Consider the following 12,819-nt stretch of genomic DNA (forward strand, 5'->3'; position numbering starts at 1 on the left):
CTGTTCTAGCATATCTTTCTATTTCATACTGGCCTCACAAACACCAGGCCCCTCTCATTGGTGAATACTGAAACAAAGTATTCATTAATCACAACATAGTGTGGAAAATCAATTACTGAATCCTATTTCTAGAGCAATAGAATTGTAAACCATGGACAGTTATGTTCGGCCTGTATGAAACCTTTGTTAAATAACATTTGGAGCGCTGATTATTTCTGGTCACTGATTTATCAAAATGTTTTTGCAGGCAGTGAAGAAGTGCAAGGAGGATTCATGAAGGTCATCTAGAAATAATTGGATTGCATATGCGATATGTTTGACAGACTGGGCCTCATTTTTCTCTCAGAAAAGAACGGTAGAAAAGATGATCTAAGATAGATCAGGAATGTTATGGAGGTTTGGAGAAAGTGGTACAAGGAAACAATTTCATCTTTGTGGAGAAGAGCATGACTAGAGACCATCAATATCAGATAGTGACCAAGAAATGCATAAGGGAATTCAGGGGGATCTTATTCACTTCAAATTTGGCACAAATGTGGAAGTCATCAAAGCAGAGGAGTGGTTGAAGAGAAACTGTAGAGATTAAAGGTATATGGAAACACTAGTTGTGCTAAATGGTCTGTTTCTGTGCAATGTATTTTCTACAGTCCATGTTATTTCAGTCTCTCTATATCTTGCTCCCTCATTTTCTTTTGTTTGTTCATGTGCTATGGTTGCTGCTGGGACAACTTTCACTGCCCACCCATAGCTGCCATTGACAATGTGCTAGTGAGCTACCATCTTGCAACACTGCAGGGCGTATGGTGTAGAGGAGCTCCAGCCTTTGAATGCACCCAAATTGAAGGAGCAGTGATGTATCAATGGTTTGAAGGGCAACTTGCAGGTGGTGGTATTCTTATGTATTTCTTCCTTTGTCATTTTACATGACTGTGGTTGTGGATTTAATTTTCTATGGAGTCTTAGAGAAATTCTGTAGTACATCTTTTAGATAGTACACACTGCTGCAAGTGAGTTTCGGTGGTTGAGGGAATGGATGCTTGTTGACATTTTGCCAGTGAAGCAGGATGCTTTGACCTGGATGTCAAGCTTATTGAGAATTGTTGGAGCTGCACCAGAAAAATCGAGAGGCAGTCCATCACACATCTGGGTTACATTGTGGACAGTTTTTGAAGAACCAGGGTGTGAGTTATTCAGTGCTGAATTCTGAGCCTCTGATTTTGCTCTTTCCCCCAATGTATCTACCTGTTTGTTCATTTAGTTCAGTTTCTGATTAATGGCATAGTCAAGAATGTTGATAATGGAAGATTCAATAATGAAAATAAAATTGAGTATCAAGAAGTGATGTTCAGACTCTCTCTTGTTGGAGGTGGTCCTTACATGGTCCTTTTTCTCACAATCTGTCCTTCTTTATGTCATTCTTCGTTGTCTTTCTCATTGTCACTGTATCTTGTAAAGTCTCTCCTCTCTCCTTCTCTTGCTTTGAGTCTCCATCACCCTCTTGATATGATTATTTCATTCTTATTTACTCTCTCTCCCTTTCTCTCTTTTGATCTCATTCTCTTGTTTTCGCTTTCTCCTTCATTCTCTTTCTGGCTATCTATCTTTATCTGCCTCTCTCTCTCTCTCTCTCTCTCTCACTCACACACACACAAACACACACACACACACTCACTCATTCACTCACTCACTCTTCACAACAGATCAGATGTCTTACTCACAGATTGTTGTCTACATTGGATCGTTCTCGGGATCGTTGTGTTCATAACTCCCAGCATTGTGGCTCTCAGAATCTGCACCAAGAATTGTACAAACTGGTATGGAAAATAGTCGCTCCAAAGGGGATGTCAGGATTTGGGTAGGAGCCAGGGACCTAGCCCAAAATGAGGGGAACAGCTGGGTACATTTGTGGAGTGACTCTAAGTGAGGGTGAAACTCAATGCTTTTGGGGAAGGATCTGAGTTTGTGGAAGAATACTGAAGAAAGGGTATTCATCTCGGTCAGGTGCTGAGTGTCAGGGTATGGGTGTCGGGCGCCAGGTTAGCTAGGGAACACACAGAACGAGTCGAATTGTGTACCGAGGCTTCATGGTGGACCTACAGATTACCAGATTTGGGAAAGGCTCAGACTTGGGGGCTGGGGGGGGGGGGTGCGTTAGCAATGGGTTGAGAGGTTCAGGTCCGGCTAAGGATGCGGATTTTGAGGTTCATCAGGAACATCTCAGTGGAGTGCTTTTTCCGCTTTTTACTCGCACTTCCAGCCTCCATTCTTCTTGATTCAGTCAGTCTCTCGTCACTCATTGAACTTTTTTTTCCTTTCACAGTGAAAGGGAACAGCAGCAACAATCCCGCAAACCGTAAGCTGATCATCAATTGAAGACATATGTTTCAACATGTGAATCATTGTTCATTCTGTAAAGGGGCTTGTGTGATTGCGTTTTTACGTCTGTGCGTGTCTCTCTTTTCTGTCTTGTTATGTCCATCCGTCTCTGCAACAGCATTTTTCTTTCGTCTCCTTTCTCCATTTCTCTCTCACTTCCTCTGTCTGACTTTGTGCTTCATGTTCTGCCTCTGTCTCTGTCTGATCAAGCACAGTCTTTTGATGCATCTCTTTCCGATATCAGCTTCTGACAAAGAGGAATGCTCAGGGTCTGAGTTACGAGTAGTGTTGATTCGCAATGGATGCAAATCGTTCTGATGGGTGTGGTGTAATTTTCTTTATTGTACAATCTGGCAGAGTTAATATGTGCTCATTGTAGGATGCTCCTTGCGTAGAACTTTGAAATCAGCTCATGAAATTCCACACCCAATTTTAAAACTGGCAGTCAGGAGATGGTTATTCCTCGCCTGAGAATTGCCTTGCTTCATCGGGTTGTTTGTGAGATGTTCATCCCTGCTGTTGCCGAAATCTTCGCAAAAGTTAGAGTTTTTTTTAAAAAATGATTTGAAAGATGCAATTTTCAGACACAGATTAACGAGGGGGGCGGGAAGGGGGGAGAAACGAAGCAGGTTTCTGTAGTTAATAAGAAATTGCTATTTGTGACAGGTCATTATATTCTAACTACAGGCAGTCAGTTGGACTGAATTGAGTACACCCTACAAATTTAACCTGTAAACCCCGATAAAGATTCCCTATACACACAGACAGATATACAAACATAAACGGGGGTTGGGCCTGGGCGGTGGGAGGAAGACGCCCATGGAAGTAATGAAAACCGGAAAAAAACAGCTCTTTTTCCCAAGACCTGTTAGGGTGTTTTTTTTTGCCGAGCTTTGATCCAATGATTCTTGTCCAGCTTCCTTTCTCAGAGTGCTTCCACCGGGTGGAAGAGGGACAAAGTGGTGTTTTCACTTATCCAATCAAAGTTACAACTTGTAACATCTGCTGGAAGAAACATGAACTTTTTTCAGCTTTAATTTGGCTTACTACAGGGAGCAGAGAGAGAGAGAGAGAGTTCTTGGCTGCTAAATTGCTGCTCTGGTCTGACTAGTTTCTCTGTCTTATTTACAGCCCAAGATATTCACCCACCTAATAACTAGTCGCACATTTGTTGGCAGGCAGAGGATAGTTGGCATTGAAAAATGGCCACCCATCCATACCAGTCCGCTTGACCTGTAAACTTTGTCTGCACTCCTGTTTAAACATATGGCAGGCACACGCACTTTATCAGAGCCAAAATGCCTCCCTGAAACTTTAGACGAGCAGGACCCTGTTAGGGCAAATGCCCTTTATCTGCAAATACAATGTGAAATGTTATTGATCGTCCTGCAGTCATGGAAAGATTCGTACTCTGAAAAGCGAGCTCCCTGAGTCATGACCTTTATTATTCTCCCTGTCAACCTCTTCACCCTCTCCCCCACTGGTTCTGTTCATGTAAGGCTGGGATTGAAATCAAGTTCTCCAATCAGGTTTCAGATCACCCATCGTCATATCTCCTTAAGTGCCTTGTCAATGTTTTAAATTTATAAACGATGTCGTGCACCTTGGAATGTTCCAAATGTATTAGGTAACTGGAAATTAAAACGTTAAGAAATAGGAAGTTGAGCAATCCATTTTGCTACTTGGACCCGAATTATATTGGTTGTTGTGATTATTTTCTCAGGTAGACTTTATTTTCCTATTCTGTTCCCATGTTTATCGTTCTCCTGAGTACATCCCTGGAAGTCGTGAAACGGGAAGGGTCGTGAGAATTAATTTCTTAAGGAGAATGGCAATGTGGCCAGATTTAAAGGAGAGAGAGGGGAAAAAAGATAGAAAACGAGGAGAGAGGGAGAAGCATGAACCAGAAAAAAAATTGTTATGGGTACGTGGAGCGCCTAAGGCATATTCATCTTAGCAGTCACCATTCTGAGGGACTGGACTTGTTATGTGTTGTTTAGAACATCTTGGCTATGCCATTCATCATCAATCTACTATCTCCGATGGCGGACGTAAAGACGCCACTCACGCTAAAACCGTTCACCTCCTTTAAATTGTGAACTGCATTAGGGTTGAAAGGTGGACCAACTTGGAATATAATGACCAAAAGAAAAATAATTGTTAAAATAAAATTTCGTCATCGTTTACATGTTTTTTTTTTGCTCTAGTCAGTACTTTAATTTCTGGGCAGGTGTGAATAGCCAAGAATCGAACCATTGGAATTGGGGGAGAGATTGTGTGGCTGCTGCTCCCCTTTGTAACATCTTGCGGGTGTGATTATCCTCCTCCAACTATACTACCTATCTTCCATCTCTCCATTCCTGCAGAAATTTCTGGACATTAAGCAATTTATGGTGCCGCTCTGCTGCTGGAGATCTGGAGGTAATTATAAAATCAACGAAGTGGAAACGCTGGTAATATCTCTTCCCGTTGACTTGCTTTGAAAAATTGGAGAGTCATTCCATGTAAAATGTATTTGAACAGCAGTGTAACTATATCGCGACAACTGCGCCTCATCCGGAAATGTGTGGAGAATCATTGAAATATTCAGGCTTAATTCCTGTCGTGATATGACATAAAATCCGAAAGCAACAGGAACGTGAAGCTGCCGGATGTAGTGGAGACTACATTTACAGACATCCTTCTGCTCTCCATCTTTGTTCTGACGCCTGAGTCCCTTATGGACTGAAAAGGTCCCAAAAAAATGTGAATGATAGAGCTGGCAGCAACTGAATTAAAGCATGGGAAATAGTGATATTGAAATCTTATTAAAGCAATGAAAAGCCAACCATGCAGAATTTATATAATAAATGTGACTTGAAATTACAGAACAAGTGAATAGTATAAAATAATTTCTCTGCATTCAGTTGTAATTTAAACGATCTTTCAAACTAAGCAGAATGCTTTATCACTTGAACGCACAGTTTCAGTGGGCTTGCTGAAAAGTTTTACTTTCAGCTTGTTGGAATGAATTGCTATGAAATGATGAAATGAGAAATGATAGAGAACCAGTAAGATGTTATAAGGCTGCATATTGTAGTCCAAAGGGATCACTAGGCCCTGGTACGATGTTCATTTAAGATACTGGGAAGTACTGAGGACAGCTCTGATTCAGTAAAACCGCAGAACACGTGGACAGTATATATGCTGTTACCATATGGTGAAGAACATCTAGTGCCCATTGAAACGTGTTTTTGCAAAACATAAGAATTGAATGCATCTGAGATTAGAGACCACAGGGTTTTTTAAATATAAAGCTTTTGAAGTACAGTGGGAAATATGACGGTCATCGAGGCAAGCAACTGCCTCGTGAACTTTATCTAGCAGGAAAAGAAAATCATTCTCAGTATACGGATATCACAGCACCGAATATCATCAGAGAGATGAATCGGTTAACTGGATAAGAGACACGCTAAAAACGCTCCTAGAATCCGGTTTCTATCAGAAGACAAAGAGACAGTTAAAAATGCCAAAGGCCAATAAATATCTACATCTCAGTATGGTAATGTGCTTCACAATCAGCGCTAAAATAGCATATACATAGGCCATGCTACGCTGTAAATCACTGTCTTGAGTTTATCGCTACAGTTCACTTGCTTACGTAGCGAACTTGTTCTGGCCCTGTTTCATCAAAATTCCCTCCAAATTAAACATTATTGCAAATCTATTTTCAAAAACAAGAGCTTTAAAACGGAAAACCTGTCCACAATATTGCAAAGAATGGACCTTGGCACATGAAACAAAATGTATCATTCAGCTGGATGAATGTATTATCTGGTGAAGCATGATACAGCATAGGCTGATGTTCCTGAGAAGGGAAGGACATATTGAACAAGGTTAACTCAGAGTGAAGATTGTTAGTCACAAAGTAAGCGTGTTGGGATAAATCCTGAAGCCATTGAATACAGCTGAGTATTGTCAAGCACAAGAAAAATACAATGGTTAATTTTCCAAAAAGAAAGTTATTTGCAGTTCCAGTCTGCACCATGAAGCTACAGAGACATAATCCTGCAAGGAGCTAGAAACAAGGACTCACTGGTGAGTGCTGTACAAGTGGCCTTTTATGCTATCATAGAAGAAATGTTTTAGGTACAGTAAAAAAAGCAGTGCCCTCCGCTCCCTCCGCTCCAATCCCAACCTCACCAACAAACCCGCAGACAAGGGTGGCACAGTGGTAGTATGGTGCACTGACGTCTACATCGCCGAGGCCAAACGCCAACTCTCCGACACCACCTCCTACCGCCCCCTCGTTCATGACCCCACACCCGAGCACCAAACCATCATCTTCAACCCCATTCATGACATCATCACCTCAGGGGACCTCCCACCCACAGCCTCCAACCTCATTGTTCCCCAACCCCGCACGGCCCGTTTCTATCTCCTTGCCAAAATCCACAAACCTGCCTGCTCTGGTCGACCCATCGTCTCAGCCTGCTCCTGCCCCACCGAACATATCTCCACCTATCTGGACTCCATTTTCTCCCCTTTGGTCCAGGAACTCCCTACCTACGTTCGTGATACCACCCATGCCCTCCACCTCCTCCAGGACTTCCAATTCCCTGGCCCCCAACACCTCATTTTCACCATGGATGTCCAGTACCTGTACACCTGTATTCTGCATGCAGATGGCCTCAAGGCCCTCCGCTTCTTCCTGTCCCGCAGGCCCGACCAGTCCCGCTCCACCGACACCCTCATCCGCCTAGCTGAACTCGTCCTCACACTCAACAACTTCTCTTTCGATTCCTCCCACTTCCTACAAACCAAGGGGGTGGCCATGGGCACCGGCATGGGCCCCAGCTATGCTTGCCTCTTTGTAGGTTACGTGGAACAGTCCCTCTTCCGCACCTACACGGGCCCCAAACCCCACTTCTTCCTCCGTTACATTGATGACTGTATCGGCGCCGCCTCTTGCTCCCCAGAGGAGCTCGAACAGTTCATCCACTTCACCAACACCTTACACCCCAACCTTCAGTTCACCTGGGCCATCTCCAGCCCATCCCTCACCTTCCTGGACCCCTCAGTCTCCATCTCAGGCAACCAGCTTGTAACTGATGTCCATTTCAAGCCCACCGACTCCCACAGCTACCTAGAATACACCTCCTCCCACCCACCCTCCTGCAAAAATTCCATCTCCTATTCTCAATTCCTCCGCCTCCGCCGCATCTGCTCCCGTGATGAGGCATTCCATTCCCGCACATCCCAGATGTCCAAGTTCTTCAAGGACTGCAACTTGCCCCCCACAGTGGTCGAGAACGACCTTGACCGCGTCTCCCGCATTTCCCGCAACACATCCTTCACACCCCACCCCCGCCACAACCGCCCAAAGAGGATCCCCCTCATTCTCACACACCACCCCACCAACCTCCGGATACAACGCATCATCCTCCGATACTTCCGCCATCTACAATCCGACCCCACCACCCAAGACATTTTTCCATCCCCACCCGTGTTTGCTTTCCGGAGAGACCACTCTCTCTGTGAGTCCCTTGTTCGCTCGACACTGCCCTCCAACCCCACCACACCCGGAACCTTCCCCTGCAACCACAGGAAATGCTACACTTGCCCCCACACCTCCTCCCTCACCCCTATCCCAGGCCCCAAGATGACTTTCCACATTAAGCAGAGGTTCACCTGCACATCTGCCAATGTGGTATACTGCATCCACTGTACCCGGTGTGGCTTCCTCTACATTAGTGAAACCAAACGGAGGCTTGGGAACCACTTTGCAGAACGCCTCTGCTCAGTTCGCAATAAACAACTGCACCTCCCAGTCGCAAACCATTTCCACTCCCCCTCCCATCTTTAGATGACATGTCCATCATGGGCCTCCTGCAGTGCCACAATGATGCCACCCGAAGGTTGCAGGAACAGCAACTCATATTCTGCTTGGGAACCCTGCAGCCCAATGGTATCAATGTGGACTTCACCAGCTTCAAAATCTCCCCTTCCCCCACCGCATCCCCAAACCAGCCCAGTTCGTCCCCTCCCCCCACTGCACCACACAACCAGCCCAGCTCTTCCCCTCCACCCACTGCATCCCAAAACCAGTCCAACCTGTCTCTGCCTCCCTAACCTGTTCTTCCTCTCACCCATCCCTTCCTCCCACCCCAAGCCGCACCTCCATCTCCTACCTACTAACCTCATCCCACCTCCTTGACCTGTCCGTCTTCCCTGGACTGACCTAGCCCCTCCCCACCTCCCCACCTATACTCTCCTCTCCACCTATCTTCTTTTCTCTCCATCTTCGGTCCGCCTCCCCCTCTCTCCCTATTTATTCCACAACCCTCACCCCATCCCCCTCTCTGATGAAGGGTCTGGGCCTGAAACGTCAGCTTTTGTGCTCCTGAGATGCTGCTTGGTCTGCTGTGTTCATCCAGCCTCACATTTCGTTATCTTGGATTCTCCAGCATCTGCATTTCCCATTATCAGTGTTTTTGTTTGTTTGGTTTTTTTTCTAAAACTGTAAATTGGTATTATGGGATTACTGGGTTTACAGAATGTGGAAAAAAATTTTGTTTTAATGCTATAGTTGCATTTGATGTATTCTATTTTATATTAATATCTTCTGTTAAGAAACGTTTGCTCCATCATTATGGAAATATCTGGTGCATTGTCTGTTCATGATTGAGTAAGAGACCACATTGTTGAAAGCAAAAATCTCAAAACATCAATGAGGGATAATCACAGTAATGGAACTAATTCCATTCAAACCCATTTCCAAACTCAATCGCAAACCTTTCCACAATGACAAATCAACTCAGAACATTGCTGGATAAAGTACTAAAGATAGGTCACCTATTGATGACTGGTGTTGTCACGTCTCTGCTACGCATTAATCTTTAAACATTATTGGATATAGTATACTCCATTCATTTTCTTTTAAATGAAGTTAGCTTTTGCTAATCAGCTGATATCTGACTGTGTTCCATTTTAGGTAACTCACTTAATATCGCTTGTCACTTGCCCATCAGAGAAGGATGACCAATAGGTGCATAATTATCTACATGATACTTCCTCAACTAATTTTCTTTTCTCGTGTTTGGAGATGCTAATAAACACCACCGGACTTATTTTTTTAACCAGCACCAAATCACTCACAATGCTGTCTTTCTAAAGCTTTTCCTACACATGTTAAACTCATTTTGAAAATCTTACAATCCACCCTGAATTCATTCCTGAATTGTGAAAACTTTTACATTCATGATGCAGCTTGTCAAATTGACAGTGAGTGAAAAGATTGTGAGTGATGTGTGAGTTTGGCTTAGTGTGATCATTTCAGAAATTTAGGCTTCAATAATTTTATTGACTTGGTTTTTAATTTTCCACCCCTTCCCTATCTTCACTTTGTTAATCTCAGGCTCTTCAGTTTTGTTCATTAATGTCTCAGCTTCTATTTCTGGAAATAGGACAGCAACTGATATTCATTGCAAACCTCCCAACTCTGTCACCTCAGTTGATTACACTTCATGACACGCTGTTTCTTTAAAGCATGCTGTTTTATTCCCCCACGTAGTTTATCCCATCTGTTCAGATGAAGCAAATCTCCAATTCTTGCACCTGCTACAATTTCCCTTCTTGAGAAATGAGAAATAGGCCCTTTCATTGTGCCCAATCCTTTCAGGTCTGCTGTCATCAATTCCCCGCATTCCCAGAAAAATAATTAGGTTCCATGTGTGTGTGGATCATTCTCTTTCACTGCTGCCATCTCCAGCATTGACTTCTGAAGGATGCCTAACTCAACCTGAAGCTTTAATCCTAATTTCACAATTGCTGAGTATTCCCAGCATTTTCTCCTTTTCATATGTCTCAAACCATAGCTTCTTCATAATTACACTTCACTATCCCTTCCCCGTTCACTTTTCCAACCCACAATCCTTCATCTTATTCCTCTTCCCCATCTGCCAAAATCCCCAATTCCCAATTTCACATCAGAATTTCCCCTCAACAAACTTCTTCCCCATCTGCCATATCTGTTTGTTCCCCTTCCCTGTGCTCTATTCTTCTTCCTAATATCTCTACCCATTTCATTCCCATCTCACGTTTCTAACACGCCCATTCCTCCATTCACATTCTTCTTCTTTATTTTGTTGCTCCATTGCTCATTCCTCCTCCTCCCCCTTCCCCTGTCTTCCTTCCTCCTAAAATAGCATTGGATATGACTTCTGCAAAGAATTACCCTGCTCCCTTCCTGGTTTCATGAATTAAGTTAGTTGAGATGGGTTCAGAGACTGGGCCTGAAAAATCTTGCAAAGCTATGTATGGATTTTTTTTTCTATTCTGTCAGAAATAAGAATTCCTGCCCAGATAGGAAGATTTTGGCCGTTTCGTTTACTGGGAATTTTATTTTTCAAGTGTCACTGTCTTCATTCTTGAAGATATTGAGCAAGTCCATAATAATAGGTTAACATTCACAGTTGTGTTAAACAGGATTGCAATTGTATCAATTCCCTACAACATATTCATTCTCCTTAAAGCTGTGTAAGGGTAGGCAATGTCCAAGTGGTATTATTGAAGAGATTATTAGTCCACAAACTCAGCTAAGGTTCTCGGGACCCGATTTTGAATTCTGCGACCACAAGTGATAGAATTTGAATTCAATAAATAAAAGGCTAGAATTGGAATCTACTTATTACCATTAACTTATTGTCCATTATCAAAAAAATTTTAAAAAACAAACCACTTAGGTCACTAATATCTTAGGAAAGGAAAAATCTGCCTTCCTCACTTGGCCTGACCTACATGTGACTCCAGACCAACTGCAATGTGGTTGACTCTCAATTGCCCTCTGAAATAGGCTATCAAGCTATTCAGCTGTACCAAATGCTACAAAGTCTCAAAAAATTGAAACCAGATGGATCACCTGACATTTACCTCGGCACCAGAAAAGATAATGTCAGAAACAACCCCGTTGACCCTGCAAAGTCCTGCTCACTAATATCTGGGGGCTGGTGCCAAAATTAGGAGAGCTGTCTCGCAGGCTAGTAAACAACACCATGACATATTTCGACTCACAGAATCATATATTACAGACAATGTCACAACCACTATCACAATCACTGGATATGCCCTGCCTCGCAGGCAATGCAGATCCAACAGAACTGGTGACACAGTGGTATATGATCAGGGGGGAGTTGCTTTGTGAGTCCTCAATGTTGACTCCAGATCAAATGAAATCTCATTGCTTACGGGAAAGGAAACCTCCTGCTGATTACCAAAAACTGTCCTCCCTCAGCTGATGAATCAGTTCTCTTCCATGTTGAACAACACTTGGCGAAAGCACTCAGGGTGGCAATAAATGATTGGAGACACTGGATATTCCAAACCCTTTGGGCCATGACAACCCTCTGGCAAGAGTACTGAAGACTGGTGATTCAAAACCTGCTGCTCCCCTAGACAAGAAGGGCAGTAACAACACTGGTATCTACCTGACAATGCAGAAAATGTGCAAGTATGTCCTGAATATATAAAGCAGGATAAATCCAAACTGAGTAATTACTGTCCCATCAGTCGACTTGTGATTATCAGTAAAGTGATGGAAGATGTTATCAGTAGTGCTATCAGGCAGCACCCTGCTCAGCAATAACTGCTCAGTGGCGCCCAGTTTGGATTCTGCTAGGGTCACTCAGTTCCTGACCACTTTAGAGCCTTGGTTCAAATATGGACTAAAGAGCAAATTTCCAGACATGAAGTGAGAGAGAAGGCATTGATATCAAGGCTGCATTTGACCAGGTTTGGTATCAAGGAACCAGAGCAAAACTGGAATCAGAGGGTATCGGGGCAAACTCTCCAATAGCTGGAGCTAACCCTGACACATAGTAAGATGGCCATGGTTGTTGCAGTTCAATCATCTCAGCTCTAGGACATGTCTGCAGGAGTTCCTCAGGGTAGTCTCTTTGGCCCAACCATCTTCAGCTGTTAATCATAAGGTAAAAGTAAGCATGTTTGTCATTGAATGCACACTGTTCAGCACTGTTTGCTACACCTCAGACACTGAAACAGTCCACACTCAAATGCAACGAGGTCTGGACCATATTTTTGCTTGTGCTGAAAGGTGTCAAGTAACATTCACAAAACACAAATGCGAGGCTGTGATCACGAATAGGAGACAATCTAAATATTCTCCTTGGCATTCATGGTGTTACCATAATTGAATACCCCACTATCAACATATTGATGATTAACATCAACCAGAAACTCGACTGGATGCACCACATAAACAAAGTGGCTACAAGAACAGCTCAGAAACCAGGAATACTGTGGTGAGTAACTTGCACCTTGACTCCTCAAAGCCTGCCCACTATTAACAAGGCACAAGTCAGGTATATGCTGGAATATTCCCCACTTGCCTGGATTTGTGTGGCATCAACAACACTTAAGAAGCTTGATACTGTACAGGACAAAAGT

The sequence above is a fragment of the Stegostoma tigrinum genome, chromosome 34 (genome assembly GCF_030684315.1).
Source record: "Stegostoma tigrinum isolate sSteTig4 chromosome 34, sSteTig4.hap1, whole genome shotgun sequence".
NCBI classification, from domain to species: domain Eukaryota; kingdom Metazoa; phylum Chordata; class Chondrichthyes; order Orectolobiformes; family Stegostomatidae; genus Stegostoma; species Stegostoma tigrinum.